The sequence below is a fragment of the Stomoxys calcitrans genome, chromosome 5, assembly GCF_963082655.1.
Source record: "Stomoxys calcitrans chromosome 5, idStoCalc2.1, whole genome shotgun sequence".
NCBI classification, from domain to species: domain Eukaryota; kingdom Metazoa; phylum Arthropoda; class Insecta; order Diptera; family Muscidae; genus Stomoxys; species Stomoxys calcitrans.
This window is the reverse complement of record NC_081556.1, coordinates 75913767-75933027: the sequence shown is the minus strand read 5'-3', so window position 1 is coordinate 75933027 and position 19261 is coordinate 75913767. Positions and strand designations below refer to the sequence as shown.

The 19261-nt window shown below is 38.8% G+C and overlaps 1 protein-coding gene and 1 long non-coding RNA gene across 6 annotated transcripts in view; one reads left to right on the top strand and one right to left on the bottom strand.

The window, feature by feature from the left end:
• The window catches only part of LOC106088992 (uncharacterized), a 604691-nt gene that overhangs the window by 494107 nt on the left and 91323 nt on the right, over window positions 1–19261 (bottom strand). The window lies entirely within an intron of this gene.
• LOC106090876 (uncharacterized) lies at window positions 17118–17746 on the top strand. Its single transcript, XR_001221913.2, has 2 exons — window positions 17118–17286; window positions 17391–17746. It is a non-coding gene; the product is annotated as an uncharacterized LOC106090876 (long non-coding RNA).

The following is a 19261-nucleotide window of genomic DNA, read 5'->3' as shown; positions in this document are numbered from 1 at the left end:
AAGTGTTGTCTCTCAGTGGTATGTCGCACTTTGCTGTTTTCTTCTACAAAATATCGTTCAATTTAAAACATGTACTTGAATGACGAAAATATAACAATCATGCCGACGAATTCAACTTCAAACCTTTATTTTCCTGGTTTTGGAGATTGTGAACCATGTTAATATCAATAAGTAAAGACGAGCTATAGTCGGGAAAAGCCTACCTTTGATACCCTACATCACATTGGGTATACAGACTGAGTCATTGACATTAAAATTTGACAGTCATCGACATTAAAACGAATTTGAAGACATTTTGCAAAAAAATCTCTTAAGAAATACGCAGACAAAGGCTTTAATAGTGAAAATCATGTAATACAAATATATGGGAGTTGCATATAAATCTGAACCGACTCCCATATATATCCGAATATACTAGTGGTATACAAATATTTTGCCCGTTTTACCAAATTTGTATATTTCGATTGAAGATTCCAAAAGCTTGAATATTTCATCTGATTTCAGGCATGTGGCTATATACGATGTCAACACGCAAATCTACAAAAGAATAATTTCTTTTGTTTTATTATACCCTCCATCATAGAAATGGTGGTATAACAATTTCGTTATTCCGTTTCTAAGACATCAAAATATTGATCTGAGACCCAACATAAAATACATATCTTGATCGTCTTGACATTCTGATTCAATTTACGCTTACTTGCGAAGGAATAATGATAGGGGCTTGAAATTTTGCACGAATACTTCCTATTCGTGTGAGTCGGTTGGTGTGGTAAATGTTATGGCGATATCGGTCCATGGTTTGGTATAGCTGTCATATAAACCGACCCTGGATCTTGACTTCTTGAGCCTCTAGGGGGCGCTCGAATCCAATTTGGCTGAAATTTTACACAGAGTGTTTGTTTTAACTTCCAAAAAACTGTGCTAAGTACGGTCCAAATCACTTCTTGAGCCGCTAGAGGGCCCAACTATTAACCGATTTGGCTGAAATTTAGCCTGAAGTGGTTTGATTTGACTTTCAGCAACTGTGCTAAGTATGGTCTTAATCGGTTTATTATCTGATATAGTTCCTATAGATATTGACTTCTTAAGCTTCTAGGCATGGAAATTTAGCATGAAGTGGTCTGTTTTCACTTTCTACAATTGTGCCAGATGCGGTCTAAATTGGTTCACAACCTGATGTAGTTCCCATTCTTAACCGATTTGGCTGAAATTTTGCGCAATGAATTCCACTTTGGTCCTCAACAGCCAAACCAGGCATGGCTTGGTATAGCTCAAAGAGCATAACAATTCTTATCCACTATCTTTTATTTGCCTATAAAGAGATATCGGCCAAAGAACTTGTTTTTATACTCACTACCATAGGATGGGCTATACTAGTCATTCCGTTTGTAGCTCATCGGTGCTTTTGTTTGGAACCCCATAATGTATATGAAGGGTAATTTTTTAAGATGTAGAGAAAAGTTTTTCAAAAACACACATTAAATTCAGAAAAATTTATGAAATCTTTATTTGAGTCGATAGTACGGTCCATATAATTTACTGTTAGAAAATTTTTTCATGCAAATGTTGACCGTGACTACGTCTCAATTGGCGGCCAATTGACCGGTTCAAACTTGAAATAAAATATTCATCGAAATCGCCTCTCAATAAGCCCACTGGTTCGCGTGCGGTGTGGAATGTGGCACCGTTCTCTTGAAACCTCATGACATGCAAGTCAATCTCTTGCATTTTGGGCAAAAAAAAGTTGTATACCATCTCACGGTAGCGCTCACTATTCACAGTTACGTTACGATTCGCACCATATTTGAAGAAGTACGGTCCAATGGTGCCACTAGCCCATAAACCGCACCAAGCTGCGACTTTTTCTGGCTGATCTTCACTCCAAAATTTACAATTCTGCTTACCTATGTGCCTATGAGCCAAAACTGAGCTTCGTCGCTGAACACAATTTGAACAAGATGAACTTTCTAAACATACCAAGCATTTTGATAATAAAATTTAATAATTTGCAAGCGTTGTTCGTTATTAAGACTATTCCTGGTCAAATTATAAAACAAACTGAAGATGTTTGACAGTGAAACAAAACACGAGAAGTGTGTGAGCTGTTTAAAACATTGTTGCCAAAAAGATAATAGCTAAAAGACAAAAGGCGATAGGAAAGTGGATAGAGGATAGTAGTAGGTTACACCATTGCGGTATAATCGAGACGACGAAAAAGAACCTGGAAGTAATCGTACACTCAACAAAATTTGTTATTCAAAACAGGAAAAATTTTTGCTAAAAAACAGTTTTTTTGCTGAGAGAGCAGACACTACCGCGATTTCATCAAACATAGTGCTGTTGTTTAAGCAAACATTTCGTACTGCTATTTCAGCGATCAAACCTTGCTGTTTTAACTACCAAAATCTGCTAAAATATAAATAACAAGTTATAAACAAGTATGTTGACGGTCATGAGAGAATCCGTCGTACAAAATTTCAGGCAAATCGGATAATAATTGCGACCTCTAGAGGCTCAAGAATTCAAGATCCCAGATCGGTTTATATGGCAGCTATATCAGGTTATAAACCGATTTGAACCTTATTTGACACTGTTGTTGAAAGTAAGAATAAAATACGTCTTGCAAAATTTCAGCCAAATCGGATAGGAATTGCGCCCTCTAGAAGCTCAAGAAGTCAAGTCCCCAGATCTGTTTATATGACAGCTATATTATGTTATGAACTGATTTGAACCATACTTGCCACAGTTGTTGGATATCATATCAAAATACTTCGAGCAAAACTTCATTCCAATCGGATAAGAAATGCGCCCTCTAGAGGCTCAAGAAGTCAAAACCCAAGATCGGTTTATATGACAGCTATATCAGGTTATGGACCGATTTAAACCATACTTGGCACAGTTATTGGATATCATAACAAAACACGTCGTGCAAAATTTCATTCCAATCGGATAAGAATTGCGCACTCTAGACGCTCAAGAAGTCAAGACCCCAGATGCCATATAAACCGGCAGCTATATCAGGTTATGGATCGATTTGAACTATTCTTAACACAGTTGTTGGAAGTCATAACAAAACACGTTTTGCAAAATTTCAGCCAAATCGGATAGGAATTGCGCACTCTAGACGTTTAAGAAGTCAAGACCCCAGTTAGGTTTATATGACAGCTATATCAGGTTATGGACCGATTTCAACCATACTCAGCACAGTTGTGCTCATGCAAAATTTCAGCCAAATCGGATAAAAATTGTTTCCTCTAGCGGCTCAAGAAATTATGATCCCAGATCGGTTTACATGGCAGCTATATCAAAATGTGGACCGATATAGCCCATTTACAATCCCAACCGACCTTACACTAATAAGAAGTATTTGTGCAAAATTTCCAGCGGCTAGCTTTACTCCTTCGAAAGTTAGCGTGCTTTCGACAGACAGACGAACTGTACTGAGCATGGTTGAAATCGGTTTATATGGCACCTTTATCAAAACGGGGACCAATATAAAAGTCATATAAACCAATCCGGGATCTTGACTTCTTGAGCGTCTAGAGTGCGCATTTCCTAACCGATTTTGCTGAAATGTTGCTCAGCGTGTTTTGTTATGACTTTCAACAACTGTATTAAGAATAGTTCAAATCGGTCCATAACCTGGTATAGCTGCCACTTAAGCCGATAAGGGACATTGACTTCTTGAGCCTTTTAAAGGCGCAAGTATTATCCGATTTGGCTGAAATTTTGTACAACGGCTTCTTCCATGACCATTGGGTACCATTGGGTATTTTTTTCAAAAATGGCTCGAGCTTATGACTTTGACAAATTATGTAGAACAACAACAGTGAAAATGTTTTTTAAACAGGGAAATACCGCATAAATGCTTCATACCTCATCATAGCTATAACTACCAGGACGATAAGGACATGTACTGTCTTGGAGTATAAGAAGGAGATTAATACTTTCTCAGATTTAGGTACATTTCGCCACATCAGAGTAAGGGAAAGCAAAAAGGCAGACGAATTGGTCATTTAAGAACAAAGGAAAACCATCAGTAAAATTTGGTGCATGCGAAACCTTTCAAGACGACGGAGTCCATGTAATGTAGGTCACACTTACATCGAATATACGGTGGTATGTGTTTACGCTGTGAGTACGACACTAACTAAGATCGACGTCTTTCACACTAGCTGTCCTTTTCCAACAAATGTGTTATCGTTGTGATGTGGATTTTTTGTCCATACAACGTCTATTGCTTCCTTGGGATTCACAAGTTATTTGCGCATATATTGGAAGTTGTATTAATGGCTTTGAACTTTAGATGAAGGCAATGGCTCTCGCAGCTGCTCCGAGTGTCCATGTTCGAGTCATGGCAAGTCATTGCCGATCTTTTTATCATTATCATTTTTCTTTGCAGACGAACTTTATGATCGTGTAATTATTCCTTTTATTTAAAAACTGGTGTCCTTTGTTTCGTTTGCAAGGGTGTCGTAGTAATCAAAATTTCTGACTTTCGGAATGTAGTAGTTTCCAATTTTGTCTCATAAGTCGTTCCTAATTTGCTTATCATCAATTGGAGTTAAACTTACTTTACATTAACTGACACCTTTTCAATATTTTCAAAGGCTGCAGTTACTTTTTTCTATGAACGATCCATAATACCGTCGTCGGCATAGGCAAGCAATCTGTATTATATTGTGATTAGCGTTTCAATTTCACAAGGATCTTAAACTAAGACATCGCTTGAAATAGCCTTGAAATTTGGCGAGAAACTCTGACACATTACCAACCATTTAAAGCAAATTGATTATTGCATTACTGAACAGGGGTACGTATGTTAACTACTCAAGTATGCCCACATAAACCATGCATCATACGCCACTTAGTACAAATGTTCCTTTCAAAAATAATTGGCATGTAATTAAACACTTCTAACTCATAACGCCAATTCTCTGTTAGGCAGGCCTCGACTGGCGGAGCGGCTGCCCCAGGCGACTGGGCTGCAGGAGCTTTTGACGAAGACATCTGGTACGACACAAAAGACACGTTGAGGACAAGACCAGCCCTACCTTATCTTCGCATGCACACTAATTGGCCAGGCCATGCGTTATCTATGACAAACCTATACACCCTTTACGCGATGCGCCGCTCTCAGATTTATTAATGGACTTGTTGCGAATAATCCTACGACACTCACTGACAAGAAAAGAGGCTCACACATTGAGCTCGGAAATTTGCTGCACAGGCTTCCCTGAATGTCCCATGTAGTTGGAAAAGGCACAGCAGTCAGCTATAAGACTGCGGTCACCGGTGCGGCTTACCTCTCCAAAGAACTAAGTCCAACAATAAATAAATGCGTCCAAAAACCTTTGCTAATGTCGCTAAGAACAGCTTGATGGAGGTGGTTGTCGATAAGGGAGAAAAAGGCGATTGGTGAGATCTGGCCAGAAGTAGCACCGAAATTAGGCAAGAAGAAAGATATCCCTTCTCCACCAATGACTCAAGCATGGATACCAAGATGTTCTTCAGAACCCGAATCCATACTTGCAAGACTAAGGAACTGCAATCATGAACTTTCAACCACCGACTGGTAGTTTGGTAGATTGGATGAGGTTGATGGCGATCGGTGACATGCATTTTTCGTACTAAACTCAGGTTGTCTCGCAGACCTCAACAGGTCTGAACGAGATGTACCCTAGGGATTCAACAAGTTAAAGCTAAAGGTGCGTAGAAGCATTGGAGTTGGGGAATGAGGAGACGTCTCAGCAGTTGTTGCAGAGGAACCCCCAATCATGTAGGGGGGTAGAGGAGTGCTTCGTGGACTAAAAATTCATGGACTTAAACTACTCCAGGATAGGCAGAATGGGAGACGCAGGGCCTGTGCAAAAAGCTATCTAAATATTATTATTCTTCCTCCCTTGCGACGAGTCGCTAAGAGCTAAAAATTAAATCTAGCAATTCATGATAAAGGGGGTTAAGCTGACCTTGCTTACAAGGAGTAGGCAGGAAGTACTAGATGTTACTTTTGCATAGAGGAATATCAGCGAAAGGATATCTGACTAGGAAGTGTTGGACGACCACAGCTATTCTGACAATAGCTATATTAACATTAGCTTTACCCTTGGGAAAAATATTGCGGTATGTGCCCTAGACTAAACTGTTTTGGCACACATTCTGCAAGGCTATTATCTGTAGGCCTGAAAAAGAAGTGCAATTGTGAAAGAAATTGGTACAATGGCCAAGCGGATTACAAACGCCCTGAATGACTCGCTGCATGTTCTGAAGCCAGCAGCGAGCGCCATGGTGGACCATAGAACGGGTTTTTCTAAGAAATGGTTGCGGAAAACTCTTCAATTGGGCAAAAGCCACAAGGACACCACACGACTGGGACGTCTTTTACGCTGAACTAAAAAAATACAACGGCGAGCTAAAAAGGCTCAGAACAAATCCTGGGTGGCGTTCTGCAGCTTCATGGATGATACATCTGAGGCCTCTAGTCTTAAGAAGATCCAATCCTCGAAAACTTTTACGGTAGGATACATTCAGAGAATATATGATAAATGTCTAGTGAGGAAACACTAGCACTACTCGTTGATACATATTTCCCGGGAAACTCTTCAACGGACAATGTTGCGCCTGGAGTGGTGGACACTGATAGGCATTGGTCAGAGATTGTTGGGAAAATTGTGTCTGAGTCAATAGTCCTTTGGGCGATACAAAGTTTCGAATCCTTCAAATCTCCAGGATCTGTGTCACTGGCTGGACTGCAAACTTCATCTCCTTAGGTTAGGGTGATATACTTTGCTTTCATCATAATATCGTATATATCTGCGGGATGGAGAGACACAATACTCATTTTCATTCCAAAAGCAGGAAAACCATAAAACTGCTCCATACTAAGAAGGCGGATTTTCTTGTTTATGTTGAAGACTGTAGAGAGATTGATTGAAATATATATAAGGGAAAATATCTCTTGCGATCGCCTGTCGCGTATATACTAAAGGCAAGACCACTGAAACAGCCCTTAACGACCATGGCGCCTCCAAAAAGGATTTTCTCGCTTTCAGGGAATATACGGAGATGCTTTCAATAAATGCAAAACCGCCGCCAATCATGAGAGAGTTGGAGTTTAAAGTCATCAACGCTAATGTTTAATAATTTATTGATAACTAACTTAAAAAAAGATGCATTCCGCCAGGCTTGGGATCTGCAGACCTACAAAGATGGATTTGCAAAGGGACACCTCAATAAGGTGTACTGTCTCTACTACTTTGGAATATAGCCATTTATACTATATTATTGTCACTTGAAAAAAAAGTGTAAAGGTAGTCGCACATGCGGATGGCGCGGCTGTTGCTTTAAGGATAAAGTTTCCCAGCAATCCTAGTGATAAACTTTAGAAAGTTTTACGAATGACAGCGAAGTGTGCTAGCGAAAATGGTCTAGGTGTAAATCCGTGTAAGACAGAAGTGGTTATTTTCAGCAGGAGATACAAGTTATCTTCAGCGACTCCTATCTCCTTGGAAGGAAAAAATTTTCCATTTATTAAAAGCGCAAAATACCTGGGTGTTTTGCTAGACAGGAAATTTAACTTCAAATCCAACATTGTGGATAGACCAAAAAAGGCAATTCTTGTCATATACATCTGCAAGAGACCCATTGGCAAAAGTTGGTGGTTCAAACCGTCTCATGCAATGGGTATATACTGCAGTTGTCAGACCTATATTGCTATATGGTGTTGTGATCTGGTTGACGGCGCTTCAAAAGTCCACCTACTGTTCAATAGTCATGTGCATTGATGACGACACCACCTGATGCACTGAATTTAATGCCACACCTAATGCCTGTGGACATTGTGGCTAGACAATTTGCTGAGACCACTGCTGTGAGGCTAAGGGAGCTTTCCTTTGGTCATGTGACGGCTACGAACAGTGTGTTATCTTTGATATAATGACCAATGCAATATGGATTACACATTGTCTAAGCCGCTTTTTGATAAAAAAAAGTACTGTACCACTATTGCTGATAGAATCAATTAGAACTACAATATCCCTGTAATAGAAATTACATAGATGTCTGGTCTTATCAAGAAAGTAATCGGATCACGCAAGTGTGTATCAAGCGGAGATCCCAGCAAGTAAAAAATTGGAATGGTTAAGATATAATGTTATAACAACGATTGGCAAAAATACATGACTGCCAAACCATTTTTTCAGATGGCATAGGTCCTCACAAATAGCGCCAGCATTAAGAGGGGTAACCGCCGCTGTAAACTTGTTCTGATGATCTCGCCAGGATTCGAATCCAGGTCTTCAGTGTTATAGGCGACATTATAACCTACTATGGCTTCCGGGCCAAAGAGATATCCTGGAGAACTGTATAGCAGACGAGCTTGCGAGACTAGGAACTACCTTACACATGCCAGGAGAACTGGAATCTGTGGGTATAGCTCTGGCAAAATGGGAGCTAGGTTAGCGAATTACAGGTCTTTAGCTAGAATATACGTCTCAGTCTTTGTGTCAGTCATGAACATTTGATGTGTCTGTGGCGAGACCGGGACTGTACAAGCACAAGGATCTCCACTTTAGATTCTCATTTCTTGAGGTCTTGTCTGTATTGGAGGATGTGAATATTCGAATGTTGGTGGGCTATTAAATGCGACCTGTATGAAGGCAACTAGAAGGCATCTTTCTTCTCCTATTCTTGTGGTAGGACAATGGACGAAAACTTCTTAGTGAGTCCGATAGCAGACTGTCACTTAATCCTTGCCTAAATGTGAACTTTGTTGCCATCTCGTGAAGAGATCTGCGACAGCCGTGGGCTGCTTTTATGTTCAAAAATATGTATTTATTTCTGAGAAGATATTTATTCCACTTCTTTAATTACTACAATCTCCGCTTGATATACACTACAGTGGTCGGGATGCTCAAACAAGCCATCCTTTGGTTAAGTATTGGGCGGTAGGTGGACTTTTGAAGCGCCGTCCGCCAGACCACAACACCATACAGCATTATAGATCTGACAACTGCAGAATACAGCCAAAGCATTACACAGGGTTAAGATCCCCCAAATTTAGCAACTGGGTCCCTTGCAGGTGTATAGAGCAAAGTTGCTTTTACTGTCCTTTCCACAATTTTGGATTTGAAGTTCAATTTTCTCTCCAGCAAAACTACCAGGTATTTTGCGTTTTCAGTAAATGGAACATTCTCTTCTCCCAAGGAGACAGGTATCACTGTAGGAAACTTGTATCTCCTTCAGAAAAAACTAATTTCGTCTTACACGCATTTAATCCTAGACCTCTTTCGGTGAACCACTTTGCTGTCGCACGTTGAGTTTCCCGAAGCAAGACTCTAAGAGTGCCGGGAAACTTTCACTTAACCACAACAGATACGTCATCTGTATATGCGACCTTTCTTACACATTTTTCTTCCAGAAACAATAATACGAGTTTATTTTTAATGGCTATATTCGTAGAGGACACAGTATACATCCTTGAGGAGTTCTACCGCTGCCTCATCTGACAAATCGCAAGCCTGTCGCAATGCATCCTTTTGTAAGTCGGTTATTAATAAACTTTCTAATATTAGTATTAACGCTTAGATACTCCAACTCCTTTGTGGCATCGACTTTACGTTATTGAAAGCAACTTCATTGTATAGAAATGCCACTATTGTATATTCCTTGACAACGAAAAAACCCTTCTTGTAGCCGACTAGGTCGTGAAGGGCTGTCTCACCGGACTTGTCCTTACTAAAGGGTGATTTTTTTGAGGTTAGGATTTTCATGCATTAGTATTTGACAGATCACGTGGGATTTCAGACATGGTGTCAAAGAGAAAGATGCTCAGTATGCTTTGACATTTCATCATGAATAGACTTACTAACGAGCAACGCTTGCAAATCATTGAATTTTATTACCAAAATCAGTGTTCGGTTCGAAATGTGTTCATTCACCGTTCAGCGATGAGGCTCATTTCTGGTTGAATGGCTACGTAAATAGGCAAAATTGCCGCATTTGGAGTGAAGAGCAACCAGAAGCCGTTCAAGAACTGCCCATGCATCCCGAAAAATGCACTGTTTGGTGTGGTTTGTACGCTGGTGGAATCATTGGACCGTATTTTTTCAAAGATGCTGTTGGACGCAACGTTACGGTGAATGAACACATTTCGAACCGAACACTGATTTTGGTAATAAAATTCAATGATTTGCAAGCGTTGCTCGTTAGTAAGTCTATTCATGATGAAATGTCAAAGCATACTGAGCATCTTTCTCTTTGACACCATGTCTGAAATCCCACGTGATCTGTCAAATACTAATGCATGAAAATCCTAACCTCAAAAAAATCACCCTTTATATACATGCTGTTGCTGAGACAGGCGATTCCCAGGAATTTATGGTCTAAGATATGTTTATATCAGCAAACAGAATAACACACTAATAGGACGAAAATCTTTTGCCCTCGTGTGGTAAGGTTTTCCTGCTTTTGTAATGAAAATGACCTTTGAATCCCTTACCCCGCAGGTATGTACGAGATGCTTATACAAGCAACAAATATCCCCTTAAACCAAGGAACCAGACTTGCTTGACGACTTAAAGTAGTCTTATCGCCCAAAGGATTTTTGACTCAAACACAATATCACCAACTCGAATGCTATCAGTAACAATCTCTTGTGGTGCCACGTTGTCTGTTTGAGAGTTTCCTGGAAAATGTGTATTTACGAGAAGTTCTAGTGTTTCCAAACTCAATTACACCAAAATTATTTTCCAAGTCTAAGAAAATATATTTTTTCGAAACCAGTAAATCAGTTTTTTTTATACTCATTTCATTTTGTCATTCCGTTTGCAACACATCGAAATATCCATTGCCGACCCTATAAAATATATATATTCTTGATCAGCGTAAAGACCTAAGACGATAAAGCCATGTCCGTCCGTCTGTCTGTTGAAATTACGCTACAGTCTTTAAAAATTGAGATATTGAGCTGAAATTTTGAACAAATTCTTTTTTTGTTCATAAGCAGGTTAAGTTCGAAGATGGGCTAAATCGGACATATCTTCATATAGCCCCCATATAGACCGATCCGCCGATTTAGGGTCTTTGGCCCGTAAAAGTCACGTTTGTTATCCGATTTTGCTGTAATTTGGGACAGTGAGTTGTGTTAGGCCCTTCGACACCCTTCTTCAATTTGGCCTAGATCGGTTCAGATTTGGATATAGCTGCAATATAGACCGATCCGCCAATTTCCGGTCCTAGGCCCATAAAAGCCACATTTATTATCCGATTTTGCTGAAATTTGGGACAGTGAGTTGTGTAAGGCCCTTCGACACCCTTCTGCAATTTGGCCGAAATTTGGGACAGTGAGTTAAGTTAAGCCCCTCGATATACTTCTGCAATATGGCTCAGATCGTTCCAGATTTGGATATAGCTGTCATATAGACTGATCTCTCGATTTAAGGTTTTGGGGCACAAAAATCGCATTTATTGTCCGATGTCGCCGAAATTTTGGGACGCTGAGTTTTGTTATGGTCTTAGATGTCCACTTTCAATTTGGTCCAGATCCGTCCAGATCCTGCCATATAGACCGATCTCTCGATTTAAGGTTTTAGGCACATAAAAGGAGCATTTTTTGTCCGATGTCGCCGAAATTTGGGACAGTGAGTTGTGTTAGAGCCTTCGACATCCTTCTTTAATTTGGCCCAGATCGGTCTAGATTTGAATATAGCTGCCATATAGACCGATCTCTCGATTTAAGGTTTTGGTCCCACAAAAGGCGAATTCATTGCCCGATGTCGCCGAAATTGGGGACAGTGAGTTGTGTTGGGCTCTTCAACATTTTTATTTTTGATCTACCGACTAAATAGTCCAATATTTTGTTTTACACAATTGAACAATGTTTTGTACCTATTAGTATTTGGTCTAAATCGGAACATATTTCGATATAGCTGCTATGGGGCATAAGGTATGTTTTTCAACGGATTTTGACGAAAGGTGGTTTACATATATACCCGAGGTGTTGGGTATCCAAAGTTCGGCCCGGCCGAACTTAACGCTGTTTACTTGTTTTAAATTAATTTTCGAAATAATGTTCTCCCGACTCTAGGTTAGGTTAGGTTAGTTAAGAGTGATAGTCTATTTCCAAAGAGTTTCACTTAGACAATTGTAGTCCATTGTGATACCACAATAGCGACAGACCAGGCCCTGGTGGGAATTAAACCCACGACCCCGCACTCGAAATCCGAGCACGCTACCAACTCAGCTACCGGGGCGACCTACATTATTTTAGTCATTTTTTCCTGGCAAACACTGCCCATCAAGTGTTGCCCTGCTGAAAGCCTCCATGCATTATTGCTTACTGTTAAATGCCTGAATTGAAACTCTCATACCAATTGAGTTGCCATCATTCTAATTTGACAAAGACCTTAATTATTTTTTTGAATGAGTTTTAGGGATTTAGATGTTTAACAATTTGACATCATTAAAAAAGATCTATACAGTAAACATCAAATATTTTTGCTACTGGGTAAAATGCCTTAAACGAAAGTGAAGTTGGAAATCAGCCATTTAAAAATTACTTTAACTAATTCAAGTTAAATAACTCAAAGCTCAGTAGTGGGATTTCCCAAAGCAAGCCTTTTTATTCGGATTTGTTTTTTAGTTACCACAACAGTTGGCATTCGGTATTATCAGTTGGCAGTTAAGTTATAACTTAAAATGCAACTTTTGTGTGTTGCATGTTGCATGCAACAGCAAATCACAGGCAACATCAACAGCATTTGACTCTAAAACATGCTTTAACATTACCTCAAATTGCTCGTCATCATTTTGGAATTTATTCCAATAGCAATGCATAGTTAGTAGAAACTCAAAAAAAAACACTTTAAACTCGATGTGGCATTAATTACTCATGATAGCTATGTCATGTCACAAAAGAATGTTTATTTAAAATCAGAATTTTATGATAAAAAAATTGTCATAAAGCAAAAAAAAACTGAGGAAATTGCAATGCACCTTCATCCAATTTTCCCACTCAAATCGTATGAGTGCTGAAAAATAAAAGTTTATTGTGACAAAAGCCTATGTGTTTTTGACTCGACTTCGACTCCAGGCAAATTGCTTGACTCTGGGGTCTGAGTCGGGTACTTAAAAATGCTAAAGTTTATACCCGTCACTAAAGAATGGGGGTGATACCCAACCTAGGAAATATGGGTATCAAGTGAAAGGTATTAGCGAGTATATTACGAATATGTAAGAAGAAAAATAATAAATGGACCTGGAAAGGACCTACAGAATCATTAACCCTAGGCAATATGGTTACCAAATCAATGATATTAAGGAGTAGATTAGGAAAACGCAATTTTTATTTTATTCAAAATTTAGAATGAAGAGGAGGAGGATGATGATAAGAATGAAGGCATCACATCGTGGGTGCAAAGGAGCCCATATTTAATTTACTTATGAGGGCATTGAAATGTGATTGTCACAACAACAATAGGGAGCACGTCCCTTCTGAGGCGGCTTTTTGGGTCGCTAGGGGATCGAGGGCCTTTGCCCCGTAAACAGACTTCAAAATCTCGTTCCCGGGCTCAGAACTACAGGGTGCGCCCTATAAAGTGCATTTTTCCCCAAATCCCCAAATAGTCATTTTATTTGCAACACCTCGAAATATTCATAATAAACATTCTTAATCGTCTAAGTATTCGAAGTCAATCTAGCTATATCCGTCCGTTCGTTCTATAGGCAAACGAAGTCACAATCCCGTCGGAACGAATGAGGTCATACTCATGATTGTGGGTCGTTTGCTATCCAATATTGTCCATTTAGGGTAGACTGATTTTAATTTATACAAAAAAAAAAAATATAAACTATGTACATAAAAATTGATTCGTACGTTTCGAAGGTCTCTAATGGGCCAAAATTTTCCTGAAATGGGTTTCCAAATTGTTCGACACCTGAGTTTACCCAAAAACTTGCGCAAGTTTTTAATACAATATTTTTAAATATCCATTACTGGATATGCAGGATAAATATGGTAAAAATAAAAAGAAAAATTTTCACTAAAATAATTAAAACATTTTTTTTCATTCATTTAGTCATTCCATTTGCAGCACATCGATAGATCAATTTCCGACCCAACTAAATATATATATTGGGTTGCCCAAAAAGTAATTGCGGATTTTTCATATAGTCGGCGTTGACAAATTTTTTCACAGCTTCTTTCTTCTGTCAGTTATCAGCTGTTACTTTTAGCTTGCTTTAGAAAAAAGGTGTAAAAAAAGTATATTTGATTAAAGTTCATTCTAAGTTTTATTAAAAATGCATTTACTTTCTTTTAAAAAATTCGCAATTACTTTTTGGGCAACCCAATATTTTGGATCGTCGTAAAATTGTAAGACGATTTAACGATGACCGTGTGTCTGGCCGTCTGTCCGTCCGTCTATTGTAGTCACTCTACAGCCTTCAAAAATTGGGATATTGAGCTGAAATTTGGTACAGATTCGTTTTTTTGAGGCACACTGGCTGAATTCTTGAACGGGCCAAATCGGACCAAATTTGGATATAGCTGCTATATAAACCGATTTTCCGATAAAAGGTCTAATGCCCATAAATACTTTATTTTTCATCCGATTTTGCTAGTTTTAAGCCTCCCTTCATCCGACCTAAATATGGTTTAGATCGGCCTATATTTAGATATAGCTGTCATATAAACCGATCTGCCGATAAAGGGTCTGAAGCCCACAAAAGTGTTATTTATTACCCGATTTCGCTGAAATTTGAATTAGTGGGTTATTATAAGCCTCTCAACAACTAACCTAAATAAGGATCAAATTGGACTATATTTAGATATAGCTGCCATGTTGACCGATCTGCCGATAAAGGGTCTAAAGCCCATAAAATCTTTATATTTTTTACCGATTTCGCAGAAATTTGAAACGGTGAGTAGTTTTACGCCTCCCAACTTAGGATTCACATGTGGTTCAGATCGGACTATATTTAGTTATAGCTGCCATATAGACCGATCTGCCGATAAAGGGTCTGAAGCCTATAAAAGCTCTATTTATTACCCGATTTCGTTGAAATTTAAAACAGTGGGCAGTGTTAGGTCTCCCAACATCCGTCCCAAATATGGTTTGGATCGAACAATATTTAGATAGAGCTTCCATACAGAGCGATCTGCCGATAAAGGGTCAGATTAAGATATAGCTTCCATATTGACCGGTCTCTCGATTTAAAGTCATGGCCTCATAAAAGGCGCATTTATTGTCCGATTTCCCCGAATTTTGGGACAGTGAGTTGTGTTAAGCCCCTCGACATCTTTCTATAGCTACCAAAAGACCAATATTTAGTTCTTAAAAATTTAACAATGACTTGCACTTATTACACCCCTCAATGTCAGTGCCGAATTTGGTCAAAATCGGACCATATTTCGATATAGCTGCTATGAGGGCATAAATAATGGATTATTCACCGGATTATGACGAAAGGTGGTTTCCACATATACCCGAGGTAATGGGTATCTAAAGTTCGACAAGGCCGAACTTAACGCCTTTTTACTTGTTTGTTTGTCCTGCGTCGGAGTTGATTTAATTTTTTCAACTCCGACTTCATTTTATTAAGGAACAAGGGATATTTCTCTCATAACAATGAGTGCAGTCCGATTAAAGTTTAAGCTCAATGATAAGGGACCTCGTTTTTTATGCCGAGTCCGAGCGGCGTGCCGCATAACGACATCACTTGGTAGAGAAGTTTAACATGGCAGGATACCTTGCAAATGTAGACAGCATTAGTAAGGGGATAACCACCACTGAGAATTTTGTTGGCGTTTACACCGGTATTTGAACCCAGCTAACGACTTTTGCAGAAGCTGTGAGGACGTCGAGGAAGAAGAGACTATATTTAATCTGCTGTGTATGTGTCCAGTACTGGCAGTCAGAAGGGGTTCCACCTTAGGTTATCATTTCCATGAGAACTTGTCTGATTTAGCGGATATGAACATTGTTGGGCTTTTGAAGTAATAATCTGGATAGTTCAACGATAGGAAATAGAGACATCTTCCTTCCTATAATTGCAAATTTGTAAACTGCAAATTTTGTCCATGGACTTTCCACTAAGAAACAGGGGCAAGCTTCTCAAATATCAATGAGTGTAGTCCGATTCAAGTTTAAGTTCAATGATACGGGACCTCCCTTTTATAGCCGAGTCCGAACGGCGTGCCGCAGTGCGACACCTCTTTGGAGAGTAGTTTTACATGGCATAGTAACTCACAAATGTTGCCAGCATTAGAAGGGGAAAACCAATGTTTTCGGATGGGTTATTAAGTATTCCGTATCAAATTTCTAGCGAATATGTTCAAACAGTAATAACTATGGTTGACAAAGTACAACATTATTGAAAATTACCCAAAATCTCACTGCTCTTGCAGTAATTCTAGAAGTGAAAATCGGGTTATATACATATATGACAGCTATATCCAAATCTGGGCCGAATTCTGCGAAATTCGCCAGTAATGTCTCGAGTCGCAAGAAAATCCTTCCTGCCAAACTTCAAGAGAATCGGTTAAAAAATGAGGTATGGGAGCCATACCTAAATCTGAACCGATTTCGAGCAAACCTCTCAGGAAGCTGTCGATGAAAGCGTTTTGCAAAATTTTGGCAAGATGGGTCAATAAATGCGCTTGCTGTGATCCTAGAAGTAAAATCGGGCGATGCATATCCAATGGTTTCTGATATTCGCCGGGATTTGAACCCAGGCGTTTAGTGTCAAAGATGTGCATGCCAACCTCTGGGCTACGGTGGCCCCGCCAGCTGTTTTAATGTGTATTATATAATGAGCACAGCACGATTTTAGTTTTCTATCTTTCTGGAGATTTTAAGCGTTAGAGAGCTACGGATCTATGTTAGGTTAGGTTGAAAAGAGGATGCGGATAATAATCCGCCCCATACCCCTATGGACATACACCTAAGCTCAAATCTATATTTTGTGGAATGACGAACGGTATGTTTTAAAAAATACCGTATTGAAAATTATAAGCTTATATTTTTGGAAAATAGCTATGAATCCAACTTTTGATTTTAAAATCCAATTTACATTTTAAACATATCATGCACATTTATAATTGACGTTTTGAGCCATTCACATCTGTAGAAAAGGATCCATAAAATTCTAAGTCCAAATCGTTTTTACTCTTTCATTTACCATGAAGATTTTTTTATATTTTCCGCAACTCGCCTTTGAAGGGTTTTGCAAAGCTCATTTCATCATCAAAAAAGTTCGTGCCAGTTACAGACCGCTTTGAAACGTGTGAGTAAAGCTAAATAGGAAAATATTAAAATACATTTTGCGTCAATGGCGTTGATTACTGCGACAATTTTCCTGAATTTATAAAATTTTCACTTGTCATTTAGGTGTGGGCCTTGCGAATGACTTTTCCGTCTTATATTGCGTGTTTTGTTTGTCAAGATGGTATTCTTCATATACATAAAAATGCCGCAGCGTTAAGAGTTCTTGAATAATTTGTATACGTATGAATATGATATGAGGAGGAAAATCATTGCTTAACTTTGTCTTGGAATTATACTGATTATTAATTGGCGGAATTGAGTGAATGCATTCTAGTAAATATGTACTAATATGCGGGAATAGTGAAATTAGTTTTGATTTATGTGAATGGAAATGCTATATCATTACATGAAAAAGAACATATGTATGCAGGTTAAGTGATTAATGAATCTGAAATAAAAACTTATAGTTTTGAGTGGTACATGCGGTTACAAAATGCCTTTAAAGTTGGTTCTTTTGCTGGCTATTTCAATGATCGATATCCTTTATTCATAATATTCCTTAAATAGACAATATTGGTCTGCATAACAAATAATATGGATGAAGGTAGGATATGTTTTTACCATTCCAAATATTGATACAAATTTCTATGTACACCATTTGCTTTGAGGAGCTTCCAACCATTTAAGTCACCTGAAGAAATATTTCCGGCATTACTGCAGAAGGTGGCAAACTATCTGGTACCTCACTTGCATATACTCCGAAAACCTAGCATATACTCCGAAAACTTATTGTGGATAACATGATGAGGAGTCCTTCGATACCAAGATGTTCACGTTGGCGGTATCCATTGACATCGAGGAGGCTTTCAACAACGTGAGGACCGAAACACTGATACAATCCTGAGACCAGTGCAGAGTGGACAGGGTCCTTCAAATTGTGGGTGGAGAATATAAAAAAAAGGTGGAGGATATAAAAAGGGAACAAACCAATACTTGGCCACAACTAAATTTTATGGTTGTCACAAGAAGGGCCATAATAATAAGCACAAGGTTTCCTCAGCCTTCTAGGGGCTCAAAAAGATAAGAGTCCAGATGGATGTTGAATCGAACAAGAATTTCGATCTCTTGGGGTTCCATAGGTCAAATTCGGATAGCAGCTTATAAGCAGTAACATGTATCGCAGTGTTGACCAATATGGTCAAGCGGCTAGCAATACTAGTTCGTTGTATAGACGTCTTCCGATTGGCACTTAGGAATCTTAATAATCCATATTTATGAATTGATTACGATTTTAGTGGGAAATTTATTCCCAATAAAAAGAATTTTTCTAATGTGTTCCATTTTCCATAAGCCACTTATTTTCCCAAACTTTCTTTGACATTGTCAGTGTCTCCAATCAATTGTGACTAATGTAGAGATAAATTGAACACACATTCTTTACATATATGGCATGATGTACGATGGCTATCTTTGCTTCACTACAATATGAGAGCATTTAGTCATTCGCCTCATGCATTGTGTGAAGCCCATCATTCAATGGGGGAAAAGTTACCTTTTTTGTAATCAATTATCCTTGACTTTAACCAAAATCGTTCTCAACTCTCAAGCATCATCAAACGAGCATTCCCAACTACCAACCATTCTTCACTAACCCGGTTCTCATGGGAAAGAAATCGAATGGAAAAACAGCAAACTCCGATCGCTTTAACAGAAAGCAGTTAACAACAAATAATAATCCGTCTGGTTTGGAACAAAGTCGACTATTCCATTAATAACCGGCCATCAAGGGGCATATACGGTATCAGTAACGCCAGCCATAACAATTGCAGCATAAGTGAGGCCCGATGAAAAGCGACTAAATGCCCATGCTACTGTGGGTATTGTTGCTGCCACAATGCAGTCACATCAAGAACATCAAATGCCATTTGAGATGACTCTATGCTGTTCGCAATCAAATCGAAACTCTCAACTTTGTGGTGTTCATTGTAACACTT